This window comes from Lynx rufus, unplaced genomic scaffold, assembly GCF_022079265.1.
Source record: "Lynx rufus isolate CCGP_SWC_20201006 ecotype Redwood Valley unplaced genomic scaffold, mLynRuf1.p SCAF_6, whole genome shotgun sequence".
NCBI classification, from domain to species: Eukaryota; Metazoa; Chordata; class Mammalia; order Carnivora; family Felidae; genus Lynx; species Lynx rufus.
The window spans coordinates 57,184,341-57,200,909 of NW_025814878.1; the positions used below are offsets into that span (position 1 = coordinate 57,184,341).

Genomic DNA, 16,569 nt, shown 5'->3' on the forward strand with positions numbered 1-16,569 from the left:
CCTGTGTTGTGTAACTCAGAAGACGAAGGACTATCATAATTCCTAGCTCCTCCTAGGAGGTGAATGTATTGTGAAGCTAATGATGGTTAATCTTCAAGACCCCTTATTTGCCTGGGTTCCTACTAGCATCATTGGAGAATATTCATTTTTGGATGCATTAAAATTTTTTTTTTAATTTTAGAGAGAGAAGGAAAGAGAGAGCATACGGAGGGGAGAGGCAGAAGGAGGGGGGGAGAGAGAGAGAGAGAGAGAGAGAGAGAGAGAGATTGAGAGGGAGAGAGAATCCCAAGCAGGTTCCACGTTCAGCACGGAGCCTGACACAGGGCTTGATCTGATGACTCTGGGATCATGACCTGAGCCAAAATCAAGAGTCAGATGCTTAACTGACTGAGCCACTCAGGGGCCCCATGTATACATTTTTTATTCATAATTTAAAATTATGTTTCTTTAAAAGGATTCCAACTTGTATAAGCTTAAGGTCCCATGAAACCTGACTTTCTCCCTAGTTTCTTTTATGTTATAATCTTTTTACTTTACGGTTTAATTTACATTTTATAACCTTTGTCTTCTCAATATTCTGCAATAGCTTTCAAGAGACTTTTTAAAAGATTCAAAACATTTTCCCCTGAATATTAAAAAAAAAATCACCTCAAACAGTAGACTAGTCATTTAACTCAACAATGGGCTCTTCCCAAGGGATATCATCCCAGTTTTAGTGACGTTGCTTGGAAATGAGTTAGAATCCTAACAGTTTTCAACACAATGAATTAATTGAATCCACATAAGTCATTCTTGGAACCACTCAGTTTAGTTTGGTTATGATGTGGCTCCATGTGCCAAATCAGATTTAAGAGTCAATGTATGGTATTGGTGTTTCATAGACTGGTCCCAGGGTTTCCCTGTAATCTCTGCCCGATTTCTCTGAATTAAATAATAGACAACATAAGGTGTAATAAATCAATTAACTATTCATGAGAAAGTTGTATGCCTATGAGTAGCTAGCAACCTACTGGTGGTTATTAGTATGTTTGATTACTAATTTAAAGATATCTTTGTTGGTTTCTGATCATTGACAGCAAGGCATATGACTACAAAAAAACACTCATTAAGAAAATAGCAAAGCTGAATTGGAATATCGTCGTTGTGTTTCTAGGCAGATTATTTCTTGTAAGTGTAACTCTGTGGCAGAGTCCCTTGATTTTTGTTCCAGATCCATGGGATAATCGGAAAAATCTTTGGTTTCTAACTAATGCCAGAACCTTCTCCAGGGCTTTTATATTATGGCACTCTTCCCACACTGGTAATCAAAATCCTCTTTCTTGTTTTGCACCAAGGGCACCAAAGCCTTCCAACCATTCAACCATTTTTCTTAGTGGCTCCCTGCAGGTGGAGTGAATCAGGTCAGACCTTTACTGAGTGCTTTGCCCTTTCTGTCCCAACCTAACCAAATGCTATGCTTAACCTTCAAAGCTTCTTATGTGCCTGGGCCCTATCTAGCTTCATTAGAAAATACTTACTTTTGCATATCATTTTTGTTCATAGTATTTTATTCTTTTTCATAAAAGGGCCCTCCAGGTGCACGCATTTCTTTGTAAGGAATTAGGTAATCTCAGGAAAGATTTTAGTGTAAGACAATGTTTCTTGAATGTAAAAACTCTTAGGTTCCTTAGAATATACCCACAGACCTCCATTAAAAAAACTGGCATAGAAAACTTGACATTCCAGTCAACTTGGATATCCTCAAACTCATCAGGGGGAGGCCCTTTCCCATTTAAGCCTCTGCCATGAGCATCTCCTGTGGACTCTCCCTCCATCCAGACCTTTCGTGCTCTGTTCTCTGAGTGCTTCCTGTCCTCTCAGACTCCCTTCAAGTATATCTGTTGGTTACCCTACTCCTTCCCAGAGCAGGATTTGCCTTTGTATTTCTTTCTTTCTCTTTTTAAAATTTTAACTTAGGGAGAAAGATTGCATGTAAGCAGGTGAGAGGGACAGAAGGAAAGAGAGAATCTCAAGGAGGCTCCACGCTCAGCACAGAGCCCGATGGGGGGCTCGATCCCACAGCCCTGGGATCATGACATGAGCTGAAATCAAGAGTCAGACGCTCAATCGCTCAATCAACTGAGCCACCCGGTGCTCCACCTTTGTATTTCTTAAAAACCCCAGAAGCACCTCAGTCTCTGATAGGGTGTGCACTGATCTCTCCCCCCAACCCTCTGAAAGTAGCACTAATCCATTCCTGACCATCTCAGATTAGACCCTGGGATACTCAGCCAGAGGTAGGATGTTTTTAGCCACAGAATAGCAGCCCCAGTTAATTTGCACAGAATATCTTATTCTGATGTCTCTCTTAGGTAACACTTTCCTTCTGGTGAATGTAATACTTCTCAAGCAATAATAACTTGCATTTATACAGCCTTATGAACATGAACTCACATAAATCACATTCATTAGTGCCTCTTCCCTTCAGAGATCCCTTTCCCAGGTGACTAGCACGTCGCCAGCCTGCCTCCCAGCCTCTGCTTCGCCTCTATTATTGGTATAATCGTACTTGGCTCTCCCGGGGGAAGCCCACCTGCCCAGTCCTTTTCCTCACTCTTCTGTGACTCTCTCACCAATTTAGCTGAGGTCCATGACTCCCCCCACCTATTCTGCCAAGCTTCTACTGGGTTCTGTCCAGAGGACTGAGGATCTCTGTCTCCTGTGAGCACCAATCTCTCATCTCTCTTCTCCAGCTCAAAAGTCTTGTGTTTTTTTTTTCCTTTTTCCTCCCCCATCTTTCCCATAATATTGGCGATCTCATCAAATGAATCAATACAGCTCTACTATGCTAATACAACCAGCAAAGTGCTTAAAAGCGTAAACTGGGGTTGGCTCCGGCTTGACTGCCAGTTTTCTTAAAAAGTTTCAAACATCCTCCTGTCCTTACATATTTCAACCAGGGGGGACTATTAAAAAAAGTCCTCTGGGCTTCAGTTTTCTCATTTCTAAAATGGATTTAATAATAGCACTTACCTCAAGGAGAGGTTGTGAGGATTCATTGAGAAAATAAATGTGAAGTATTTATCAAAGTGGTTAACATACAGTCCACAGACAAAAAGTGTTTAGTTTTCATCGCAGACTCATCTGATAGGCTTGCGATTTGGTCTTTCTGTGCCAAGGAGAGTGCCATATTTCCATTTTGTGCAACATACCCAGAAATGTTTAAAATTTGAAATGTTAACATTTTATGCCACATGTTTGATTTATTTTTAATTAGGGCTCTTAGTGTGACTATCCCTTCTTTAAGTGTTTGAAAATAGAACATTGTTTTCCCCAGCACTGCGTGGATAGTATTTTTTACATAGGCTGAGCTTTTTAATCGAAAAACATTCATCCATTTTATCCACCTCATGTAAAAAATTTTAGGACAGGAAACATACTTTGTTATTACCATTCCCATTTCAAAGATGGGGCAACAAAGGCATTGAGAAAAGAGGTAATATGCCTGAGGTCACAGAATGACTACGTGGGGAAGCTAAGGCATAAGCCTAGTCTTAGTTTGGTCTTCGTGTAATTTTGTACCAATATTTTAAAAAATGCACCAAAAAACCTAATCAGAATCTTCTGAATAGCAATCATGTGCTGAAAGATGGTGTATTCTTTTTGCATAAAAGATTTTCTGCATTACAGCAGGGGGCCCTACCCTGATGTGTCAGGAGGAAGAAGAAAATTCATTTCTTATACCAGCCTGTCAGCTGCCCTTTATGATTGAACCATATACCATTAGACAATCACAAACAGTGACAAGAGCTTTTGCTCTGTAGCGATTCTCATGTTTGAATTGGTTTGCTGAAATGCTGCTCTATGCTGTATTACTGGAAAACACTACAAAGAACAGATGCGCAGTACCATGCAATATTTATCATTTAGATGTTTAATCTGGGTGTTTTAAATACTACTCCGATTTTGTTACAGTGTATTTGCTACTTGAAGTGTTTTTTTTTTTTTAAGAGCTATGTTAAAAACACAATAAATGATATATTTTTATGGATTAAGTAGATCCTCCGTTGTGGACGTAATCATATCCTGAAAGTGACTGAAAAATAAAAATATTCCCAATTTTCATAGATACATAATTTTGATGGTGTATTTGTAGCAATTTTACCAGAGTAAATTCACATCCTCTGTAGCTGGTGTAATTCTTACACCTACCTTAGGGGAGACTTCTGTAGAAACACAGAAGATCTGTGCTCTGGTATTAACTCCCAGTAGATTACAAAAAGTAATCAGAACCAAATGGAAGATATACTGTCCATCATATATTTTCAGGCTTGAAGTAGTATTTTTTTTCCTGCATACTAAAGCAAGTAGGGACCTTTTACATTATCTCTGGTCCCTTTATAACTCCTTGAGTAAGTGTATTGCAAATAAGCACATTTATCATTGAAGACTGTTAGTAAAGAATATGGTATTTATTCAGACGATTCAGAGACACAGCGTTTGAAGAGTTTTTAAATTGCTTATTTGGTTTAGAGCCACATTCACTTCTTGACTAAGGTATTGTTAAGTGATGGAAGTTCGAAAGCTTATCATTTCACTGATCTCTGTCGTAACCAATGAAAATGTTAATTTTAAAGAATTAAAATGTAGGAATAGGCTATATGAATTTTAATAATGTTTCATGTTTAAATTATTAGAAAATTTAATAGAACATATACTCCTAAGGTTAATTTTAAAGACACTGCATTTCTTGAGTCAACATGAACGCTATGAAGAGATTTCAGGATGAAAAATTAGTGCCGAACAAAGCCCACTGTGGAGAATCACTAAGCACCAGCTATGATAATAGCCTATTACGAGGCACCTGGTTATACCACGGATTTGATCACGGAGGTCAAATCATGTTCTCTGTGTACACAGTGATGCGTGGTACATCCCTTTTCTTATGACTTGGAAAACATACAAAGAAAGGGTTCTGTGTGTCCTCTGTCTCCTGCATTATAACAGGACTCCATGTAGTAAGGCCATTAAGACATTTATGAATGCATCCATGGTGAGTTACAAAATGCCTGTGGATGGACAATTCATGCTTACGTATTTATTTATTTAGGATTTTATCCTTACTGCCATGAGGATATGGAGTGGCTTCCATACTGAAAGCAACGAAGTAAATATATCAAAACAAATATTAGCCTTTTAGACAAACATTTTCTCATTAGTCTTCTCTCTGTGAAGAGAATGAGGTTAAAAATGGTTTGAAGTTTCTTAAGTCATTATGTTCTGTGGCTTTTCTAAAATTAGAGTGTCATGTTTTCAGTAACTGTGTTTGTATTTACATAATTTTATTAATTTTTATTACAGTTCAAAGCATACAACCATTTTACCAATTGCCTTTTTGTAATTAGAATGTTATATCTTCACTTTGTTTTGGCTCTCAGTGAATATAGTAGCATCACATTTCATTAGCAAATACAGAACAGTATTTCCTGATGTAATTAGACAAGTGTATTTGGTGTTTAACATGATTTTCATCTTCATTAGAGAGAGATATGAAACTTACGCGTCTCTTTTATCACTTAGAAAATTCTTCTGCCTTGAAAGAAAATCTCTGCATTTTTTTATTACTATTCCTGTTTGATTTTGTGAGGCAACATGTCACCTGAATCCGTGTATGTAGCAAATTATCTGAGTTTGTCTGGTGGAAGAATACAAGGGTGTGTGTAGGTGGAAGATATAAAGGACTGTACTTGGAAAAGATAACATAAAAATGATTGTTTTGATCAATCTGAGAAAGTTTCTGGCATTAGAGTTGCACATTTGAGATCTTTCTCTTGAATTAAGGACAATTTTTGAACACTGGCTACTTGATTACCTAAAGCCCACTTTGTGGAGATCAATGGTGGGTTAAATAGAAGAACATTATGCATTAGTAGACAAACTATTATTCAAGAAGATGGAGAAGCAGATCCTGTAACAGCCATTTGTCACTATATTTCCTTCCTCTACTAAAACCAGAGGGTATTCACTCTATCTTACAGAACTTGAGAATCAGCAGTGGAAATAGGGTTTTGAAGAGTTTTAAGCTTGCTTTTCTTTCTTTCTTTCTTTCTTTCTTTCTTTCTTTCTTTCTTTCTTTTGACAAACAAGTCACCTAATCACATTGATTATCCCACTCCTTTTATTGGCAAAATATGGACAATTTGTATATTTCTATTTATATCACCACTATGTGGTCAGTTTTAATTTGGCTTTTATTTCTATACATTTTTGCCAAGTACAAAAGTTTGTCCTCGAAGTGGTATTGACTTATAAATTTTATAGGATTAGGCACTAATTATGATAATATAAATAGGAATTTGGAAATATATAGAGGTTGAACACTTGTGGTATTTTCGTATATAAAATTATTTATGATATTTACTCAAATTTAGGATAGTTCTTTTTAGTGAGGTCTTCTCTGCAGTGGTTTTCAATTAAATTCTTAGTTCAGTGGAACATACAGATATCAGGGGACCCTTGTGACAATCTCAGAAAGGCGGGATTATAGGATAAAATATTGTGTTCTTTTCTTGTATCTTAGGCTCTGTTTGTCATATAGGTCTATTAAAATACTATTCATTGTATTCTGTTTATTTACTCAAGGGATTTGAATTAATTTGTAAAAAAAAAAGGCAAAATGAAAAACATAAAAAAATAAGATTAAGGAAAATAAGAAGTAGAACAAATGTCAAGATCAGAAACAAAATAGGACGTAGGTGAAATAGCTGTGTTCTATGTTGAGGTTCAAGATTTGTGGTAGCCTAAGTGTAAAGGGAGATTTGGACAATTATCCGTGATGAGGAAACCAACACTCTCTCTGATGCATGTGAAACTTTTCTCAGGACATAGCCCTAAAGGAAATTTCTCCCATAGAGCTGCATACGAGCAAGCCCCGGATAGGGCTACTCAACAATGTTCTTATCGCCAATACAAAGAAACATTTCCAAAAACCAGGCTATTTTCCTTCCTCTTAATTTGAATGAAAGCTAAAGGCAGATGATGAAAGAATAGTTTAGTATAAGCAACCCCATAAGAGGTCTTGACAATATGGTACTAATGAGAGTTTTTGATATCTACCCCGGTTCCTCTAGAGGGATGGATCATAGCCAGCCCTTCAAATTCTTCCCCACGGATGGTAGGCAGTTTGAGGCTGAATCTCTGGTGAGGAACTCTGTGTTGTGTTAGAATTGAGGTTGTGAGTGCTCGTCGTGCTGTGAGTGCACAACACGTGCCCACCGTCCTTTTATGAGCAAGTATTTCCTTATATACACATTTCCTGCCTTGTCCTGTGACCTTGCTACTCCAGCCACAGCCAGAATCTGGCCTGCAATCAGTGCTAAGACCCAGGTCAGCATCTGAGTGCCCAGGGAGGATAACTCCACCCACTGTGGTACTCTAATCCGGATGAGGACTGATGGCCAAAATGGTATCTTTGCTCTTAGGGAGCGTGACTTTAAAATAACCAAAAAGAGATGGAGACCAAAAGGGTGGTTTTGAAGTGAAGACATACCCTGAAGGGAGACAAGCAGAAGCCCTGAGCTGGAAGGAGGAGGAGAGGGAAACTGAGGCACACACATACAGACTCCTGGAGCTGCGGTTGAGCTACTGGCAATGCAGTGGAATCATGAGATCTGCTTAGCTATTTTGAAAACCTTGCTTGGGGAGATATTTCCTGCTTCCTTACTTTCTTGAGTATCTTTACAATAAACGCCATTATAGAAGGTAATCTGCATACCTTGTTCTTTGTAACCAAAAAGAGCCAAACACAACTTGACCCTTGTAATGTGGAGATTAAATGATAGTTTATTATTCTTTTATAGAAATTAAAGTTTCCAACAAAATGCTTTCCAGGAGGAATCATTATGTATGTTTACGTCTTTTTGCCATTAGTGATAGCAACAAAACATCTAAAATTTCTTCTTGGCATAATTAGAAGTAACACCTATTGAAGATTATTGAGGCTTATATTTTTGTTAAATCCATAAAAACATCTAAGAATTACACACAGAGACCTGGTCATGTATTTGTTTTGATAATAACCCTGGGATTAAAAGTTGTGATGTTTTAAAAGAACACAAGATCTCTTACTACTGTGGTGTAAATGTTAAAGAGCACTACAATCTGGAAATTAAGGTCTTCTAGGATTTAGCATGTCATGGGGCTGATATCTGTGGTTATAATCAGAACAAACAGGTGGGCTGCTTTTACTGCATTATGTTTGTACTTTGGAGAAACAATGTCATGGTGCAATTACCTACCCATTTCCAACAAGAGGAATGTGGAACCTGGGACTTTGAGCCCTCTTATTGTCTCTTCCTACTGTAAAATCAGACTATCAAGTTACAGTGAGGTAACTCTAATGAAGCAAAGTACATTCATTCTTCAACCCCTTAAAGAGCACTCTGCTAATGCGGTCTCCTTTCTTTAACGTTTCAACCCAAATCGGTGATGACCTTTCTAATGAAACATAAAACCTACGATATGCAACCTTACTAATATATTCTAATGTAACTAGGTCACACAAAAGGCTTGTTAAGTTTGCAATGTCTACTTTTGCCTTTGCCAGAATTTCGAGTTATACCCAAAGTGTGTCATTCTTGACGGTATCACTGTAATCCTACTCCAAATAAATAGTTCCTTAAATAAAACTTCTAAACATTATCACCCTGTAAAATATGTTAGAGTGCTTGATGATTCAAAAATCATGACAGTTTTACATATGACTAATAGCCATCTTCTATATTATTATGTATGTATTTGAAAACGATTCTACATATTTTTTTAAATTTTTTTTTAATGTTTTATTTCTTTTTGAGACAGAGAGAGACAGAGCATGAATGGGGGAGGGGCAGAGACAGAGGGAGACACAGAATCAATCGGAAGCAGGCTCCAGGCTCTGAGCAATCAGCCCAGCGCCCGACGCGGGGCTCGAACTCACGGACCGGGAGATCGTGACCTGAGCTGAAGTCGGACGCTTAACCGACTGAGCCACCCAGGCGCCCCACGATTCTACATATTCTTAAAGAGATATAATTTGATAAGTGTGTTAAATATGTTTCACATTTAATGGTGTTTTGTAGTTGTGCTCATGGAATGGCTTCCTCATGAGGAAGAATTCTTTATTTAGAGCTGCGGTAGGGATGTTGCCTTCCTAAATAAACATCCACGGGGACAATGTCCTGTAGTGACCACACTTGTTTGTTTGTGGAGCTCTTTGTTGAAAACTGACATTTCGGAGTTACCCCCTAGTTCTTTTGAAAAGTCATTAACCATCTGCCCCATAGACGCTTGTCATATATATATATGGATATGAAACAACCCAAAGATCTCTTAACGTAGAGTTCCTATTTTGCATGAATAAATAGGGGAGAAGGAAATCAAAGCACTTGGAATTGCAAGCATCTCCCTTTAGTCTCTTATCTGGCTACACATGGCCACTCATACATACACCAGAGTTTCCCAAGCTGCTGCCACCACAGACCCGACTGGCCAACGGCTCTCTAGAGATAGGTGGTTGCTTGCTTTCCGTGGGGAATTGATGCGACACAGATAACTGTCGGCCAGAACTAAACGGAGCCCGCAAAAGTTACTGAAGGTATGAGATTAGATCCCGCCTGGTGAAGGGGATCGCAGAGGAGATCCCGGAGGGGACTGGGAGGGAGCGGCCGGGCTCTGCTGAGGCGGCACAGAGGCCCGGCTCCTGGCAGGCGGGTCTGGGCTGGCTTCACTACAGTCAGCCTCCCGTGGATGTTGCTGCAGGCACATCGGCATCTCTTAATGTACTGAAGAAGAAAGGGGACAAGGACAGCAGGGAAGGAAAACCAGGGGGAAAAAGAAACGTATAAAAAATTCACCACATAAATTAGCTGCGTCTCTTGTCGCAAAAACTGACAATTTCATCTGAACGTGAATCCTGGGCTGCTTCTTCAAGTGCCTGGAGGAATTGCATCACGGAACCTACAAGGTAATTATTAAAAATGCATAGATGGTCATGTAGGTACAAAAAAATTGGGCAACTTGTCTCCAGAAAAAACATTAAAAGGTCCGCATATGTCAATGAATTAGAGTCTGTTTTCTTCTAACAGCTGCTATTTTGGGAATTCCTCTGAGGATGTTTAAAGAGCAAGTTTTGTATTTTGAGGTGGCTGCTCCATTGTCGCGGACAGTTGAAACCAGAGTAGGCTATTGAGGGGAGCTAACGGTTTTGGCACTGGTTTTGGGTGTTAAGTATCAACTAACATGTTTATGCCCGCCCTTCAGATGTCCACATACAAAGACCCCTTTCTCTCCCTTCTGGCAAGAATCCAGGCCAATCTTGGAATGCTTAGTCCCCCGCCCATCATTAAGGGCACTGTGTTAATCGTGGGGCTTCATCTCAGAAGCACCCTGGAAAGGAATGCTCACTGACCCACAATATCCACATTTCCGCTTCTGTGGAAATTGCATGCATATGAACATGGGGTTCTGAAGCAGAACTAAGAAACAATCAAGTTCAAGTTCACTTAAAACTACCTAGAGATTTAATATGTTAGCCAGGCTAATGGATAGGTCATTGAGTTGTTGCAATCACTTAAAAAAATGTGTGTTATATTAGAAGTGTATGATATATGTATATCTATGATATAAATATGAGATTCTTTCTCACCATTATTTCTGTGAAGAACACAGATACCACACACTTTATTCAGCGAGTTGTAGACCAAGTTTTCGGCTGCTAAAAAGATGTTAGCTTGATTTGAAATAATACGTTCAAGTTGGGTTTGATAAATACGATGATAAATAGGTAGACAGAGAAAACATTACATCCTTCCTTATAGCTTTAAGCCGAGTACTAGAATGTCCCGGAATAACTAAAAAAAACAACAACTTTCTTTTGTGATCTATTTGGCATTAAAAGTATCTTGATGTTCTGTAGGCTTTGTTAGACTGAAGATTTTAATGAGTTGTATGTTTATGAATTTATTAAAATGAAATCTAGTATCAATGGAGAAGAGAAATCTGAATCATTCTAGTAAGTAATTTGCAAGGTGTTCCTTGGAAAATATAGAAGAAAGGAGTAAATAGTTTGTTTTGTGAATATTGCAGGTTGGGCATCTTCAACTTGTTATTGGGGGAAGGAGTGAAACATAATCTCACATGTAAAGTTTTCGGGATTTTTATATCACATAAATGATTACTTTTTGCTTAAACTTGTGCCTTATTTAGGTTACATCTAGAACATTATGGTTCTTCTCAGATGCTTAATATATTTGTTTTTATGATTCAAAACTGAGTCTTGACAACCATGATTCTGTTCTCTGTCTCTCTGAGTTTTTTTTTTAAATTTTTTTTTCAACGTTTATTTATTTTTTGGGACAGAGAGAGACAGAGCATGAACGGGGGAGGGGTAGAGAGAGAGGGAGACACAGAATCGGGAACAGGCTCCAGGCTCTGAGCCATCAGCCCAGAGCCCGACGCGGGGCTTGAACTCCCGGACCGCGAGATCGTGACCTGGCTGAAGTGGACGCTTAACCGACTGCGCCGCCCAGGCGCCCCTGTCTCTATGAGTTTTGTTTTGTTTGTTCATTTGTTTTGGTTTTCAGATTCCACATGTAAGTGAAATCGTACAGTATTTGTCTTTCTCTGTCTGACTTATTTCACCTAGTATAATGCACTCAGGTTTCATCCATGTCGTTACAAATGGCAAGATTTTGGTTTTTTTTTATGGCCGAGTAGTATTCCATTGTGTATATATATTTTACATATATATATACAGTATATATAAAATATATACATATATAATATATACATTTTATTTATTATAAATTATAATAATTATAATAAAATATATAATATATCAACATATTACATATTAATAGATATTACATATTCTTTATCCATTCATCTATCACAGATGGTATCTAGACTTATTGTGGTAATCAATGACAGTGTATACAAATATCAAATCATTATGTTGTACACCTGAAACTAATATAATGTTATGTCGATGATACTTCATTTAAAAAAATGAGTCTAGGAGCACCTGAATGGCTCAGTAGGTTGAGCATCCAACTCTTGATTTTGGCTCAGGTCATGATCCCAGGGTCATGGGATTGCGCCCTACTTCAGGCTCTGCACTGAGCGTGGAGCCTGCTTAAGATTCTCTCTCTCTCTCTCTCTCTCTCTCTCTTTCTATCTTTCTCTCTCCCCCTCTTCCCCTCCCCTACGCATCCCCTCTCTCAAATTTAAAAAATGAGTCTCGAATCTTTAGAAAAGCAGAAAAATTCTCCCCTACATGCCAACGATTTTACATATTTATGCTGTCCAATTTACATTTTTTCTTTCAAGATATTAGTGCAAGAAAATAATACTGATGACTAGAATGATTTGTTTACTTCTTTAAAAAGTCCTCACACATTAGTTTTATTTATTACTTCCCCAGTTACTTTGCCAGTATGATACGTTTTTCAGAGGAGCACAGGCATGATTCTTCACCCCTCGGGCTCGAACTGTGGTTTTACAAATCCTTAGGACTGTATGCCTGGCACATAGCTGGCACTCAGTAAATAATGTTTGAATAAATACTGGATAAAGATCTTAGTGATTTATGTGAGTGTGGGAGGAAACATTAGGCCCCCTCCCCTCCTCTATGTGTGCACTCCGCAGAAGTCACAGCATTTGACAGGCCTACAGCATGGATTGGGTCGCTTAGGTTTCATGAGAACAGGCTACAGCTGCTGGGTCCTTTGAGACCAGGCCGCTCTAGCCCTTTGTGCCATTGCTGGGAGTGGTCAGACTTACCCAGCCTCACTTCCCTGTTACCACTATGGAAGGTAAATGATTTCTACTGGAGACAAAGGAAGATCAGGGGAGGCAAAGCAGGGTAGATATATCCATTGTTTGTTTTCAGAACTCTCTTCTCCATTCAGTTCTGTTTCCCCTCTCTGATCCAACACCCCGTTGACCTTACGATAGATAGCACCCCACCTCTCTTTGATATTTAATTTTCTGGTGTTTCCATAGTCTTGTTACCCCTTTGGCATTACTTTAGATTTTTACTTTGTCCCATGGAACTGCTTCAGCTCTGATGTCTCATTATCACATTTTCTGACCATAATCCATCATTTTTTCCTTTCTCAGTCACAGCCAGATAAGAACCTCCAGTTCCTTGAACTCCTTACCTTCCCCCTTCTCTTTTCTGCCTTACTTAACCTAGACTTTGTCCTCCATCCTTTTAATTATCCTCTTGCCTACAGCCTTCATCCCCCATTGCTCCACATGCTGGTGGAACACAACCCTGGTTCAATCTAGCTCTTTGCCTCCTCCAGTCCTACACCAAGATGCCTTGTTCACTTGGCAAACTAGAAATTTAGTCATCAACCTTGACAGCCTTTTTCCCACTCTCCCCTCCCTCCCCCACCCTGCCCAGGTTCTGTACCTCTTCCCTAAATACCTCTGAACTTTTTCCTCCTCCCGTGTTGCCCACGGCCATGCCTATAGATCAGGTTGCTATTACCTTTCACCCACATAGCTGCACTGGTTAACTGGTCTTGCTGCCCTCAGTCTGGTGTTCCTATTAGCCAGGCTCTGCACAGCAGCTATAATGTTCTTCATATGTTTCAACGATGATCAAGAAACTCACTTCTGAAACCATTTAATGGTTCCTTGGTTAAAGGCAGTGTTCAAAGTTTTAAAGATGGTGTATCCCTGTGTGATCTGACTTCTGTCCAAAGCTCTGATTTTGCCCCCTGCCTCTTGCCTCTCCTTTCTGCAACTCCAAAAGTTGCTTTTTTTTTTTTAATGTTGTCTGTTCCTTTACTTTTTTCTTCTCCACTAGCACCATGAAAACTAAGTAGGGTCTTGGGGTGCCTGGGTGTCTCAGTCGGTTAAGCGTCCGACTTCGGCTCAGGTCACGATTTCACGGCTGGTGGGTTCGAGCCCGGCATCAGGCTCTGTGCTGACAGCTCAGAGCCTGGAGCCTGCTTCGGATTCTGTATCTCTCCTTCTCTCTCTGCCCTTTCCCTACTCACACTCTGTCTCTCCATCTCTTAAAAATAAATAAACATTTAAAAAAATTAAAAAAAACCCCAACCAAGTAGGGTCTTGATTTCCTTTCCCCAAAAAGCTGCTACCTCATTCCCAGGCAAATGAGGAGAATAGGACTTGAGGCTGGAACCACTGTTAGGGTCTCCCTCCCCCAGTCCAGAGCCAGGGAGAGGAACTGACCCATGGAGAGGAAGTGGGATCAGGGAGGGCCTACTCCAAGTAAAGCCTCCACTCGGTCCAGTCTTGCTTCTAGGGATAGGAGAGGCATGACTGACTGTCAGAACCAGGGTGGTGCCTAGCTGGGCCACAGCCCTCTGTAGGGTGGTCCAATGAAACTTGAGGATTCCCAGCACCGCTGGTGTCTGGTGTTTCAAGGCTGCTGTGGCCATAGACACCTCTTGGACCTCTTGGCTTTGGTTCCCCAAAAAGCCAATGGTGACAGCAAGTGGTAGACAGGGAAAGCAGACCCTGCCCTGAGAGCCTGCAGGCTGCACAGGAGAGTAGCCAGCCTGGGGTGGAGGCAGCTGGATCCAGGGAGTGGCTGACCCACACATCATAGATGCTCTTGTTGGGCAGCACCCCCTAGAAGAGGGCATCTGGATCCCAGAGCAGCCCCCACAGTGGAGCGGAAGGGGCATGGGTTTTAAGGACCACCCGTAGTAGGCTGGGCTGGTTGAAGGTGGGCACTGGGGACAGGATGTGGGTGGTAGTGGAACCAGGGGCATTATCACATGGGGAGTGTAGATTGGCAGCAGGAGGTGGGCAGGTGTCCCCAAAGTGAGGCCCTGTGACTTCTACTGGATAGTCCCCAGGGGCCTGGGGTACCCTGCCGTAAGTAGAGGAGCCAGGCTCTGTGCTCAGGGGAGAGGGACGAGGGCCTGAAGGTTTCCTCCTGGGAAGTCTCCTCCTGGGCCCGGGGAGGGGGCAGAGGTGCCACAAAGTCCTCTTGGAGGTCAGAGGTGGAGTGGACACCTCCACTGTGCCCAGAGCCTGCCTGACTGGGGCTGGTCCGTGGCCCCCCTCCCTGAGGTCCCTTAGCAAAGACACTATGCTGAGGCCCTCACTAGGCGGTGGCTGGGGTCTGGGCAGCCAGCAGGGCCAGCCGTGCAGCACCTAAGGGCCTGGGTCCTTGGCGAGGGTTCCCCGCACCCCTCCTGCTCTGCCAGCGCCGGCACAGGGCAGTGTTCTGCAGCCTCAGCACCTCCGCCGGGATCAGGCTCACATCTACTGCCTGGGAGTTGCCCTTGGCCTGGGGCTTCTCAGGGTCCGTAAGTACCTTGCAGAAGCATCCGAAGCATGGTTGGAGGAGATGTTGTGGTGGATGGAATCCTCCCAGCCCTCGTAGTCCTCCCAGTAGTTGGGGAACCCAGCCTGAACCTGACGGATGATCCGGGCCAGTTTCAGCCTGCGGGAGGGCCTGGTCTGGATCCCCTAGGAAATCATGGCCAAGTAGGTGTAGGTGTAGGGGGTGCTTGTCGGGCCGCAGGTATCTCTTTTTCCTCCTCTTGGGGGGCTGGGAGGATGACTCCGACCAGGGAACCCCCAGGCGTGTGTTGCTGCAGGGCCCCACGCAGAGGAGGTGAGCAATGTGGGCAGGGGCCTGGCCCCATGGAGGCCTCAGGGCAATGGGGCAGTGTGGTGAGGCAGGGCTGGGGGTCTGGGGCTGCCCGAAGCGCTTTTCATTCTGCCCATGCTCCATGCACTCTCTTCCCTTTGCGAATTCTCTTTCTTTCACCCTCCTCTTTACCCTCTCACCTCCAACTTTATTTCTCCTGGTGGGTGAAATACTCCTACTCATCTTTCCGGTTTTTGTTTACTGCTTCAAGGAATTTTTCCCGAGATCCCTCTCCCTCCAGAAATAATCGGACTTAAGCACACTGTATCTCCTCTAGGCTAATACTTAGAATCCTGTATTCTAATTGCTTATTTATCTATATCTCCCACTGTTTCATGAAACCCATGAGGGCAAGGACTCTACCTGCCTTGTTCGTTGTTGTGCTCCCAGTGCTTAGGACAAGGCTTATAATATACTAAATGGTTAATCATTATTTGCAGCAGAGAGTGTAGAGTGATGGTCAGGTAAGTAAGTGAACAGGAGCCCAACTGCCTGGGTTCGAATTCTGAGGCTGCCAATTACTTGCTTGGATAATCTTGGATAAGTTAATTAACTCCCTATGTCTAGCTTTTTTATCTGTAAGATGGGGATTATAGCAGTATTCACCTCATCTGGGTATTGTGAGCACTGAATTAATACATGTGAAGTCTTTAGAATAACACCTGACACACAGTAAGCACTCAACTGACTGCTGATTTGTCAAAATATTTAGTATGGCCATTAAAAAATAATGGAAATCTATCTATCTATCTATCTATCTATCTAATCTATCATCTACATCTACAGGTATATCTAGCTGAAAATGGCCGTATTTTTACACACCTTTATGAACCAGTTGCACATATTAAATTGGAACTATGACTCAATCAGTTGAACAAGTTCCCCATGTGAATAATAGAAACATCAGTCTA

At 41.3% G+C, this 16,569-nt stretch overlaps 1 pseudogene; it reads right to left on the reverse strand.

Annotated features, from left to right (window-relative positions):
* The window catches only part of LOC124529118 (forkhead box protein H1-like), a 68,469-nt pseudogene that overhangs the window by 18,904 nt on the left and 32,996 nt on the right, over window positions 1-16,569 (reverse strand).